The following is a 13,690-nucleotide window of genomic DNA, read 5'->3' as shown; positions in this document are numbered from 1 at the left end:
CTTACCATGTCGGGATAGTATTATGAGGTTTTTTTCCTGGTTTTTCCCTCATAATTTACTATGGAATCACTAACAGGAGAATTTTACTGTCATCATGGCATGTATTTGTCTTTTTAAAGACGAATTACATGTTATGATCTTTTCTGACGGATATTCTCAAGTTAAAGTTGATTTCATGTAATCGAATGAACTATCTTATAAGTAAAGTCGTCCCAGGAACGCAACTCAACAATATTGGCAATATCATTTTAAAGTCGTCTACTTTAAAATGTATAATGTATGTCTGAATTGTCAATATAGATGAGTCAGATAAAATTAAATTATTAGAAGAATTTTTCACTAAGTAACAAAAACAAAATTTGTTTAATTTACTAATGTTTGTATTTTGAGAACGATTTCCGAAGTGGAAATTGAAACGTCAATAAACGTATTTTAACCTTTAATTGTGGCTTACTCCCATTTAAATAGTAATTAATTTAAAATGCCACAAGAAAATAGCTTCAGAACAATAGAAATTTTAAATTTTATTTTTCGCCATAACTTTCATGTTTCTGAATATTTATGTATGAAAATTTACAACTGGATGCTCTTGAGTATGAAAAATTATAATTTGATGCACACTTTGATGTAGCTGATAGAGGGCCCCACATATGTAACATAAATTTGTGCTTAACTTTTATGCCCATTAAGTTAGCGCCATTTTTGTCAAAAAAATTGAAGACCCATTATTTTAACAAAAAAAGGTATACTTGTCAATAACTTTAAAACTCAACAGTTTTCGAGATAATCGCATTTTATAAATCAGCTGCATAATAATTCTTAGTTGTGATATTTATATCTTATATGTGCGGTAAAGCACTGAATCCCCGTGGATAAGCATAATTATTAGTTTATTCTTATAAAAATAACTCAAAGATGATAACGTAATATCACAAAATGCTTTGTTATGTATTTTGCTAAAGAACAAGATAGAAGCTTGGCTTCTATCTTCTTCTTTAGGTGCCGTGTCCGTATTCAGACGTTGGCCGTCATTATGTTTACAATTTCCTGAAACCTTTCTCTATCGCTTCTATAAGTTTCTATACTGGCTTTGTATCACTTTTTTCCTATAGTAAAATGCTAAGGCAACCGTCACGGAAGAAGCGCCACGAGTAGCGTCACGAAATAACGGTCTTCACATCGATTTACTACTCCCCATCAATTCGTTTATAGTCATCATATATTTTTTAACGTTAGTTGTTAATTAATTCCTTTCAAACTATAATCAAATATTATTTTTAAACATCTTATTTATTTTGGATAATTAAATGTATTGTCAAATTAATGATCAAATATCAAATTTATATTTTTGGCTTTTGGGATGGCTCTTTTATTGCCATATTCTAGAGCAGTCAATCTTTCCTCAATTTTTTTAAATAATCTTCTCTGGTGAGTAAGTTCTTCCATAATCACTTAAAGGATAGTTTCTACAGTCTACTCTTGTTGATTATTAGATTCTGTTTCTCTTCTAAGGTCTACCCAACGAGAAGAGATAATGCGCCAAAACAACAAGGCGATGCCAAATTTGTCAATACCGGATTTAACGTTTGCTAATACACATCTTTTTAAACATATTTTTTTGGTAAAGCGGAAATCCAAAATTATTAATATTTTGTATGTACCTGGATTCACCTTGTAGGTTTTGTGTAAAGAAAACTTTTCTGTTTTAAAAATAAACAGCAATATGTAACAAGCTACTATTCACAATGAAATAAAAATCGCTAAATTCTAAGAACTTAAAATTAGACAAACAACGATACTTCTAATTGATGAAATCAACTGAAAAAATTACGTAAAAAGCACGTAGTAGTTGTCCCTTATAAAAACAATGTATTGGGAATCCCCTAACCTAATCGTATATTTGTTGAATCATAAACCTTATGACCAATCACGCCCACGCTGCATCTTGTTCAGTAGTTCACACAGTGTGTACAAGTTAGAATATTTTGACAAGGATAAATGGTTTCTATCTTGCTAAAAACGTAGACCCAAATATTTCGAATATTATGCCTTTCGAGAGTATCCCGTTAAGCGTGTACATCGGTTGAGGTGCTGTAGGCGCTCGAATCTTTTCGACTTTTTTAATAATGTAATATATATATGAAAAATATCTGATAATTACAATTGATCCATTCTTGATCCATTAACCCATGGTTGGACAATGGAAAATAATTGTTTCGATTTTAATTATTTTGAAGGCGAAACTAGTTTAGATATGTTACAAAAGTATTTCTGCTCATGTACCGGAAAATGTTCTACGAAAACTTGTAATTGTATTTCCTATAATTTAGAATGCTGCGCAGTATGTGCATGTACACCAGAGAATTGTAAAAATGTTAAAGACGACTCTATTGAAGACAATGAAATCAGCTTATTAGATGGAAATCCTGTTGCTGTTGATGAAAATTTTCAAGTTATTGACAATGAAAACGATGTATAATTAATATTATATTTTAATTTTATTATATTTTTCAATTAAAATTAATTACATATTGCTTAATGTATTTCACTGTAATAAAACATTCAATAATATAGTCACCACGTATATTAAAAGAAAAATTACATTATTACCTATAGCGTTGTCAAAAATTAATTTTAATTGTTTTAATTATAATATGTCTATATAAAAATAATTAGAAATATCTTTTTTTTTTAATAAATTGTACGTAATATTTGTATTGAACTAATTTTTTAAATTTAAACAAATATTTCTACGCGCCGCACGCCTGTATCGCCGCAACCGCTGTACACACTTAGCGGTAGACTGCTCGAAAGGCATATTCGAAATATTCGAGTCCACGTTTTTAGCAAGATAGAAAACAATTATCCTTGTCAAAATATTCTAACTTGTACTCGACAGTTTAAAGATTATAAAGCTATTTGTAGAATTGCAATTCATTTAGTAGTTTTTTAGAAAAAAAATCCCAAAAATCACTAATTAAGGCATTTTTTCAACAAAAAGATGCAAATAAATCGAAAAGGAAGCATTTTTCGAAAAATTATCAAGAAAGAAAAAGTGTTTATTTTGATGAGATACACCTAAAAAAATTGATTCCGAAGCAATTCGGTGAAATTGCTTTTTTGTATAAGTTATATGTTAATAACAATTGCCGGCCCACTTGTAAAAATAAAAAAAAAAATACATTTCATCTTGGAAAAATATATAGAATCGAAAAAAAAGGTTTGGTGCATTAGAAATGCAAAAATAATTTTAGTCGGTATATTCTGTTTCTAAGCGTCTTTTGAGGGGTAAGCCGCTCGCCTAAAGTTTATGACATATGGGATGAGAAAAACATTTATTTCCGTCTTTGTAAGTGCATTAAATAAAAACGACCTATTATTTAAAAATATATATTCATAAATAAATCACTTAATTTTTGTAATACAGATCTGAAGAAGGTAGAGAAAGCACTAAACCGCAGCCAATTAAAATATTTTTTATAACCCCATACGCGTACGTTTTGTTGTTTACTGGCACTATCGCGTCTCGTTGGATAACTTAAGGCACTAGTCTTAGTGCCTTTACAGTCTGTACATATGTCTTATAATCAATAATCTTTATTAACAAGCTTTAGAAATAATACATTTCATCGCCAACTTTAATTTTTTTTAATGACTCGATTTCGATATAATGTAGGTATGTATTTATTTTAAAATAAATATGTAAATAAGTGAAATTTTGCAGCTGTTAATACCGAAGGACTGCAGTGAAAACACAAAATATTTTAGACTTTCCTTTTTTTCACTATAAAGAAAAACAAAAACACGATAAACTGCTAAAGTTTTAAGTTTTCCGCAACTTTGAACATTTCCTTCAAACTGCGATTAAATTATATTAAAGCGACTGCTTTAACAGGAGCCTTAAACATATTTCTTAAATTACGTTTCCGGTAAAAGTTATATTTAACAAGACTATTAAAAATAAGTATACTCAAATAAAGGGTTGGTCGATGTTTGTTAAAATTTACAACTATGGTAAAGTTCTCAACAAGGATTAAACTTCTGTTATAGTAGTAACGTTCAGCTTTTATCTATACGGTAAATCAGTATGTAACTTTCTGCAGTAGACGTGCGGTTATCAGATACAGATATATGTATCCCTATTTGTTTTGAAGTTCTATGAAAGTTTGATAATAATTTTTTACTAGCAGATTTAGTATCTCCATAACAGCTTGCACAAATCTATTCAGAGATTATCTTAATAACTGACAAATAAATTTGAATAAAATATATCAACATTGTGTACATTTTAAAGCTAGCCACTCTGAACGTGAACTTTGTAAGTCCCGAGTTCCCGAGTGACTAGATTTAGCGGAACCTTTACTGGATTTAGCTGAGTTATTTCCTGCTGAACGACCGGAAATAACTAGAAATGAAAATTATTATGAGGTAACAATTCCCAACTACAATGATACTCAGTTTCAAGAGCATTTCCGCATGTCAAGAGAAACGTTTGAGGTAGTATAGAATTTACAGGTACCTAATACTATTTTATAATACGTTCCGATTTTAGGTTTTGTTACAAAGAGTACAACAGTTTGTTGAAGTTACTCGAATACCTCTTAGAAAAAAATTATTATTTACCTTATGGACGATTAGTAAACAAAACAGTTTTCTGGAAGCAGATGATCGATTTGGTTTTGCAAAAAGCTAAGGACATGGCATTTTTATTGAAATGATTAGAGTCCTTGGTCAAATGTGCCAGACATATATTAATTGGCCAAATTTAGAAGCACAAATGCGCATAGCTAATGTATGAAGTGATTTATAAATTATTGTTAAAATATTCAAAATATTCATTCTTTTTTTATACAGGTGTTTCAGCGTCGCTCTCATGGCATTCCAGGTATAGTAGTAGCAATTGATGGATCTTCTTCTTCAAGTGCCCTGTCCGTTGCGAACGTTGGCTATTAACATGGCAATTCTGATCTTATTTGCGGCGCTTCTGAATAGTTCGACCGATGTGAGCCCGAACCACTTCCTCAGATTTTGGAGCCACGAGTGTCTTCTCCTGCCTGGCCCTCGCTTACTGTCTATTTTTCCCTGGACAATCAATTGCAGTAGACGGTACTTATCGTGTCTCAATATGTGGCCTAGATATTCAAGCTTTCTTTGTTTAATTGTATTCACGATTTCTTTCTCCTTTCCGATTCTTTGGATTACCTCTGTGTTGGTGACATGTTCGGTCCAGGATATACGAAGAATGCGCGGTACACCCACATTTCGAATGCTTCTAGTTTTCTCGTGAGCGTCTCCGTCAGCGTGCAGGCTCCACACCATACAGTAAGATCGGAAAAATGTAGCATTTAACTAGACGTAGTTTTAGGGGAAGAGACAAATCCCTGCTTATGAGGAGATTTTTAATATTGCTAAATGCTGCTCTAGCTCGTTCTATTCTCGCCTTAATTTCTGTGGCCTGTTCCCATTTTGCATTTACGTTGGTGCCAAGGTACACATAAGATTCTACATGGTCAATTAGTATGTTACTTATCCGTAACTGTCGAGCAGGCTGTTGCTTCCTGCTTATCAGCATCCACTTTGTCTTCTTGAAGTTGAGGCTCAGGCCGTATTCCTCATTAACTGAATAAACTCTTTCCATTACTTGCTGTAATTCGTCTATGGTACTGGCAAGGATCACCGTGTCGTCTGCATATCTTATATTGTTCGTTAACTCGCCGTTTATTTTTATGCCCTCATTTGCATTTTCCATACATTTATTAAATATTTCTTCGGAATAAATATTGAATAGGAGTGGGGATAATATACAACCCTGACGGACACCTCTTTTGATCTGCACACTTTTAGTGAGTTCGTTGCCAATTTTTGCTCTTGCTGTTTGACCCCAGTATAGGTTTTCCACAATTCGAATGTTCTTGTCGTCAATACCTGTCTTTCGCACAATATCTATCAATTGTTCATGATTGACATTGTCAAATGCTTTTCTAAAATCCACAAAGCACAAATACACGTCCTTATCAACGTCTCTACACCGCTGTATAAGCACCTGGAGAGCGAATTTTTTTTTTTTTATTTAAAGAAACAAAGTCGCATCCACCCAAAGATTATTAGCGACATTCCTGTAACATTTGTAATAATATTAAATTAACATTTGTAACAATCAATCATTGTAACAATTAATTACAATTTGTGAACAATTGAACATTTGTAACAATTAATTAAGTTAAATTTTATGTAACATATTTATAGATTTTAAGTAACCTAATAGATTGTTCGGAACTAAACTTTTGTTGAGGAGTGCTTTCAGGTTATTTGGCAAATTGTAAGACTGTCTTTGATTTACATATTTAGGACAGTCTATCAAGAAGTGCTGTATACTGTCTACTGTATTGCAGGTTTCGCATTTTGGAGGATCACTATTTGAGAAGAGATAGGTATGAGTATACCTACAGTGTCCAAGTCGTAGACGTGTAATAATAGTTTGGCATCTTCTACTTCTGGCTGTGGACTTCCATGAAGAAATATCACTTTAGATGGTTCTGAGTTTCGAACTAGAGTCATTCCACTCCCGATTCCACGCACTTAGCACCTTATTTTTGAAATAAACTATTAGATCGCCTGCGATACTCCGACACTCTGTTTCTGATACGTCACTGGTGATAGCGTTACGCGCACTAGTATCTGCTTCTTCATTCCCTTCTATGCCTATATGAGATGGTATCCATAGGAAGTGGACTCTTCTGAAATTTTCTTGAACTTTCATTAATTCGGCCCTGATAATTTTCTCAATGGGGTATTTAGGGTATACATTTTGTATAGCTAAAAGTGCTGACTGAAAATTGCTTCTCTAGTTCCAAGTGCTTTCCGAAAGCCAAACTGCGATCTATCAATATTTGACTCACATTTATCATATATTCTTCTATGAATGATCTTAGTGAACGCTTTAGTGACATGATTAATCAAGCTTATAGGCCGGTAGTCATCACAGATCTGGGCATTTGGTTTCTTCGGGATTGTAATAAATGTTGACTGCAGCCAGTTCTCCGGGATTTTACAGCTATTATATATGTTGTTAAAAAGTTCAACTAGATTATCAAGGAACTGTTTGTCTGATTTACATAGGATCTTTAATATTTCGCAGGGTACATTGTCCGGACCTGCTGACTTATTGTTTTATAGTGCTGCAATGGCATCTTCTATCTCCGATTTAAGGATTGAAGGTCCTGTTTCTCCTTCTCCATATAGGTGATCATCAGTCCTGTCAGATGCAAATAATTGATGGATGTCACATACAAATAAAACAGCCAGAAGGAAATGCCTTTGACTATTACAATAGAAAAGGTACACATTCAGTTATCTTGCAAGGTAAATATTTTAGGTATATATAGTGAATTGCACCATATAATAAACATTTGTTATCCACTTGTTAGAGAAAATATTCAGTTGTCAAAATTCAAATTTTCCAAACAGTATATAGTGGGGAACAAATGGATAATTAAAGTTTCTCAAATGGTACAGACTTTCTGAAACTCATTAATTAATTATTTGTAATTACACATATTTTAGGTACATGTAACGATAAAGGAGTTTTTATAGATATTTGCATAGGCATGCCAGGAAGAATGCATGATGCCCGCATATTTAGGTTAAGTCCATTGTTCACTAGGTTACAAGAATTGGTACCTAATAATTACCATTTAATTGGGGATTCTGCCTATCCATTTTTACATCAGTTGATCTATATCAAGATAATGGCCACCTTAGTAGAGAACAAATTCATTACAATACAAGATTGTCTAGTGAAAGGTCCATTATTGAAAGAACATTTGGACTTCTAAAAGGAAAGTTCCGAAGATAAAATATTTAGATGTTGCCACTTCTGAAATAGCCAGTGAAATAATATTGGCTGCATGTGTACTACACAATTTTATTGTGCTGCAAGAGAACCCCCAAGATAATTACCTTTTAGGAGAAGTTAAAAAGAACAAGAAGAACATAATTTAGTTGAACACAATGAGCAAATACTTCAATGGGCAGAAATGAAACGTAGAGAACTGGTGAACCTGTGCAACAGATAATAAAACAAGAGTCCTTTTATAAACTATTTATTATATGTATTTTTATATTTAAAAGATTAAAATATCAGTCTATACTTCCTTGTTGTTTTAATATTTCATTCCTCTCCTTTTGGATTCTGTTATTCTCTGTAAGTTCTTCCACCAATTTTTCTAATGCAACAACTCTTCTGCTTTCTAATCCTAAATTTTCTTTTCTAAATCTATAAAGGCCTCTCTCTTCCTGAAACTTTCTCAATTTAATTGCTTGTTTGGGAGTAGCAAATGCCTTTAACTATTACAATAGAAAAGGTACACATTCGGTCATCTTATAAGGTAAATATTTTAGGTATATATAGTGAAATGCACCATATAATAAACTTTTATTATCCACTTGTTAGCAAATTCTATTCTTGCATGGTGCACTGCAAAAAACTTTCAGTTTTCAAAATTCAAATTTTCCAAACAGAAATAAATAAATTCAGAACTTTATTAAAATTATTTATGGAATTACATGTAACAAAGGAGTTTTTATAGATACTTGTATAGGCATGCCAGGAAGAATGAATGATACCCACATATTTAGGTTAAGTCAATTTAATTGGGGATTCTGCCTATCCACTTTTACATCAGTTGATGAAACAATATTAAGATAATGGCCATCTTAGTAGAGAACAAATTCATTACAATACAAGATTGTGTAGTGTAAGGTCCATTATTGAAAGAACATTTGGACTTCTAAAAGGAAAATTCGGAAGAATAAAATATTTAGATGTTGCCACTCCTGAAATAGCCAGTGAAATAATATTGGCTGCATGTGTACTTTCCTTCAATCTCTGCCACAGGATGGTTAAATGCTATGTATGGTCCATATTGTTATATGCCATGGAAACATGGACGTTAAGAGTACCTTCCAATAATAAGTTGGAGGCCTTCAAAATGTGGACATTGCGAAGAATGTTCCGCATACCATAGACAGATAGGGTGAGAAACGAGGAAGTCTTAAGAAAGGCAAATACTGAGATAGAACTACTCAATTTGAACAAGGTACGAAAAATTGGATACCTAGGCCATATTCTGAGAGGAAAAAAATATGCAATTCCTGAACTAATCGTCTAGGGAAAGATTGAAGGCAAGAGAGGAGTAGGTCGCAAACAAATGTCGTGGCTACGGAACATAAAGAACTGGACAGGCATAAATAACACTGGCGATCTTTTGCATGCCGCAAAAGACAGACGTCTGGCCTTAAGATAATTCGCCAACGCACTATGAGTGCACTGCACTAAGAAGAAGAAGCATGTCTACTACACAATTTTATTGTGAGGGAGGAGAACCCCCATTACCTTTTAGGAGAAGTGAAGATCAAGAAGAAAACAATTTAGTTGAAGACAATGAGTCAATACTTTAAGGAGCGGAAATGAAAAGTAGAGAACTGGTGAACCTGTGCAACAGATAATAAAACAAGAGTGTTTTTATAAAATTTATTATATGTATTTTTATATTTAAAACATGAAAATATCATTCTATACTTCCTTGTTTTTTTAATATTTCATTCCTCTCCTTTTGGATTCTGTTGTTCTCTGCAAGCTCTTTCACCAATTTTTCCAATGCAGCAACTCTTCTATTTTCTAGAGCTAAATATTCTTTCCTAAATCTATAGAGGCCTCTCCCTTCCTGGAACTTTCTCAATTTAATAGCTTGTTTGGGAGTGTTTGATACAGGTGTTGTACTTGTGCTAGGGCAATCAAAATGGTGTGCAACTTTTACCTTTTTTTATATGTGTTTCAGTTGCAGAGCTAAGACTATCTAATAGGTGGGGAGCAACTGTTAATGGCTCTTTATGTACTATATCTGAACTGCAAGAAGTACTAGGAAAAGTGTTTGAAGTACTAGGAAAAGAGCTTGAAGTACTAGAAAAAGTGCTTGAAGTACTAGGAAAATCTAAACGATTAAGTGACGAGTAGATTTTCCCGTGATTTATACTTTTATCATCTGCAAATATTTCTTCAAACATATAAAAATATTCCCAGATGATGCTTCCTCTACCAGTGCTGGACTTTTTATTATTATCCTTGATCGTCTTATAGTGGTGTTTACAATTTGGTGTTTTTATGGAAAACTTCTTTGATTTTGCCCCATGTAATTTTCTTTTTCATTTTTGGATTACGAAATTCAGAAATATGTTTACCGTATTCCGTAATCAACAATTTTGTGTTTTCTGAATTTCACGAAAACGCTTTGATTGTTTCAGTAACAGGAACATTTTTTTTCTCTTCAACCGGCTTAATTTCTACTACATTAGCACATTCTTGAATGTAATTTAGAAAGAACTCCGTATCTACAATAAAAATATTTCTAAGGTTATAATATATGACACCATATTAGAATTATTATTAGCTGTTAATTAATTGAACTCACCATCCAATCTTTTATGAATGTCTTCGGTAGCTGTTATTTTATAAACAAAACCATTAGAAATATATTCTATAATTTGTAAAATTTCCATTCCCGCCATATTTTTCCTAAGAGTCAACAAGTTTAGAAAGTTCAGCGTAAATATTTTATGCTTGCAAAACTGGCGATCGCTTTCCAAACACGTTTGACGATAGCAACACTCAACAAGCCTTTCAGAAGAATAAAGCGGAAACTGATTGCCAACGTTTGCATCTGGTGAACGCCACCAATGTTCGGGTAAATTCCATCCTTTTCTGGCAGAATATTTTCTCTCTCTGCGCACTAGAAGCTCCGCCCGTTTCACGGGAGTCCCGTTCACCAGTAATCGTAAAGTTATTAGTGACTTTTACCAAATTTACAACATGGACGAAAAAGGATGCCAGCTTACACTGCGTCACTAACAAACTATATTGGGTACTAAATGTGCTAAAAGGATGCATCTCGTAGTACCAGAGCAAGACGAATATGTAACAATCTTGGCATAAGTCAACAGCAATACGTCAGTTATAATTATCAAAGGACAACGAGTTAAGTCAGAAGAGTATTATAATCTTCCAGCAGAAACAAAAATTGTAATAACCATGAAAGTAAGCGTGACAGCAGAAACATTTATTAAATGGTTAGATCATTTCCAAACATTCAAAAATCCTGGACCAGCCCTTTTAATTTTTAATCGAGCTTCATCTCATTTAGACAAACGAATTATAGAAGCTGCAATGAAATAATATGTAACTCTGTTTTTTCTACCATTCAACACCACCCATGAGTTTCAACCATTTGATAAAGCAGTCTTTAGGAATTTTGAGTCTTACTAGGATGAGAAGGTGTTAAATTTTTGGGTGAACCCTGGGATGCTGCATTTGTACTTAGCTGTCTAACACAACGAGACATTAATACAATCACAAAGGATTAACAAAAAATTCTTTTAACTAAATCAGAAATTGAACCACCTGGCAATACTAATATAAATTTTGAAAATCAGCCATCCTGTATTAGTGGCAGCGGTGCAAACTATTTCCTAGTAGTCAGACAAAGAAAATTAGAAAAAGAGGGCTGAAGAAAGTTTTTCAAAACTCACATCTCATATGAAGGTAGTGACTCATCTGGGTCTTACACAAGCAGTACAGCTTCCAGCGAGGATTAGTGATGCAGTTTACACCTCAGATAAATATGACAAAAATATTGCTGATTATGCCTGAGTTAAAAGTATAAAAACTCCGATATGCGATTAATGCAAAAGTACAAGAACTTACCAGAGATTTATTTAGTGTATGATCGTAAAGCTCAGTAAAACCAAAACCGAATTAAAAAAAAACGGGTGTGGCAGTCCAGTGGATCTGCCGGTGGAAGTTACACTTCTATACACGCATTCGCATTCGTTACAAATTTATTTGGGAGTCAATCTGCACAATCATTATATATGTAATTCTATATGAATCAATATTTTGATGAAAATGTATATTTTTATTTTCATATATGTATGAAAGGAGTTGACTGCAAAAATTTTATTACACATACTCTGCAGTAAAATTCATTATTTATTTTGTGATTAATATAATAATACAATAAAAATTAAACTGCAATATTCATAAGTATTTAAAAATGACAATAATATACATAAAAAAAATATACTACAATACAGTGCAACATAATTCCATATAATAATACAATACAAATTAAAATGCAATATCCATAAGTATTTAAAAATGACAATATTGTAATAATATTAATAAAAAAGTCCTTCCCGACTGGGAATCGAGCCCCGGTCTCCCGCGTGACAGGCGGGGATACTGACACTGACTACTATACTACCGAGGACATGACACAAATGTATTTCAAAATTGACAGTTCTGGATCAGACAGTGATTTATTGAGATTATTATTTTGAAATACAAAAGACTAATATAATTGTGAACATTTAATAAATAATACAAGACATATCACATAAATAATAATATTAATAAATATTTTATTATATGTATATTATATGTATATATATATATCTTTATATAATATATATATATATATATATATATATATATATATATATATATATATATATATATATATATATATATTAAATTATATATGTAAAAGGAAAATTTTTATATTCGAGAGAGGAAGGGAGAGAAAATATATCTTCTGTCTCTCTCTTACTCATTATCTTACATATGTAATGATTTCACAGATTCACTCCCATACAAATTTCTAACGTGGAGCGCGCGTATAGAAGTATAACTTCAAAAAGAGTCATGGTCCTATTTCTTGTGTGATGAAGAGAGAATGGCTGACATGCGCATGTGTGTCCGTTGTAATCGGTACATTCGCGAGGAATGTATATACATAAGACGATAAGCACATATTTGTGTATCCTCGACATGTGTAAATGTGCGATATATGTACTTAATATATTTAACAATTTTTGACTTTAATATCAAGTTTATAATTTCCTTCACTAAACTTTATATTTGTTCTTTAATTCATATATTTATAAATTATTATTGAATTTCTGTGTAAAATGAAACTGGTCTTAGTTCCAAATAAAGCCAACTATTCAAGATTTATTCAATGTTATAATTTGATATTTATTTATTTATTAAGTATTTTATCCTGAAATTCGGTTGGCAAAATATTAGACAATGTGTATAATAAATGACTTTCTCCATATAGGGTCAAGTGGTGCAAAAATGAGAGCCGAAATTTCGGACTAAAAAAGACATTAAATTTTTCCTAATGCAAAAGAAAACAATAACCTTATAAAACATACGTTACAAATTACTTCCACATATATACAATTGAAATATGTAATGAATAATAAATGAACGTAAACACAAACATGAGAAAAAACTATCGCATCTGACTGCATTTTGCTTAAAAAAAAACTTTTAAATTTTACACACAGCACACGCAAATAACACAGGCGTCAATGATATTTCGTAGCAAGTAACGAATGAGTTTAGTCTATCTTCATTCGTTGGCAAGCTAGCACGTCGTAAATAACAGGTGCAAAAACGAGACACCACCAAGTTTAAAAACGAGCGCGTGCCAGATAAAAAACAAGACGGAGTTTATATACCTTTAACAATAATGCCTAAGGTTTACGTTCCCAAAAAGCGCCCCTACGGCAAAAAGGACATGGAAACAGCCCTAAAGCTAATAGAGGATGGCACTTTATCTCTTAGAAG

The sequence above is a fragment of the Diabrotica undecimpunctata genome, chromosome 5, assembly GCF_040954645.1.
Source record: "Diabrotica undecimpunctata isolate CICGRU chromosome 5, icDiaUnde3, whole genome shotgun sequence".
In the NCBI taxonomy this organism is placed as follows: domain Eukaryota; kingdom Metazoa; phylum Arthropoda; class Insecta; order Coleoptera; family Chrysomelidae; genus Diabrotica; species Diabrotica undecimpunctata.
Note: the sequence above shows the minus strand (reverse complement) of the source record.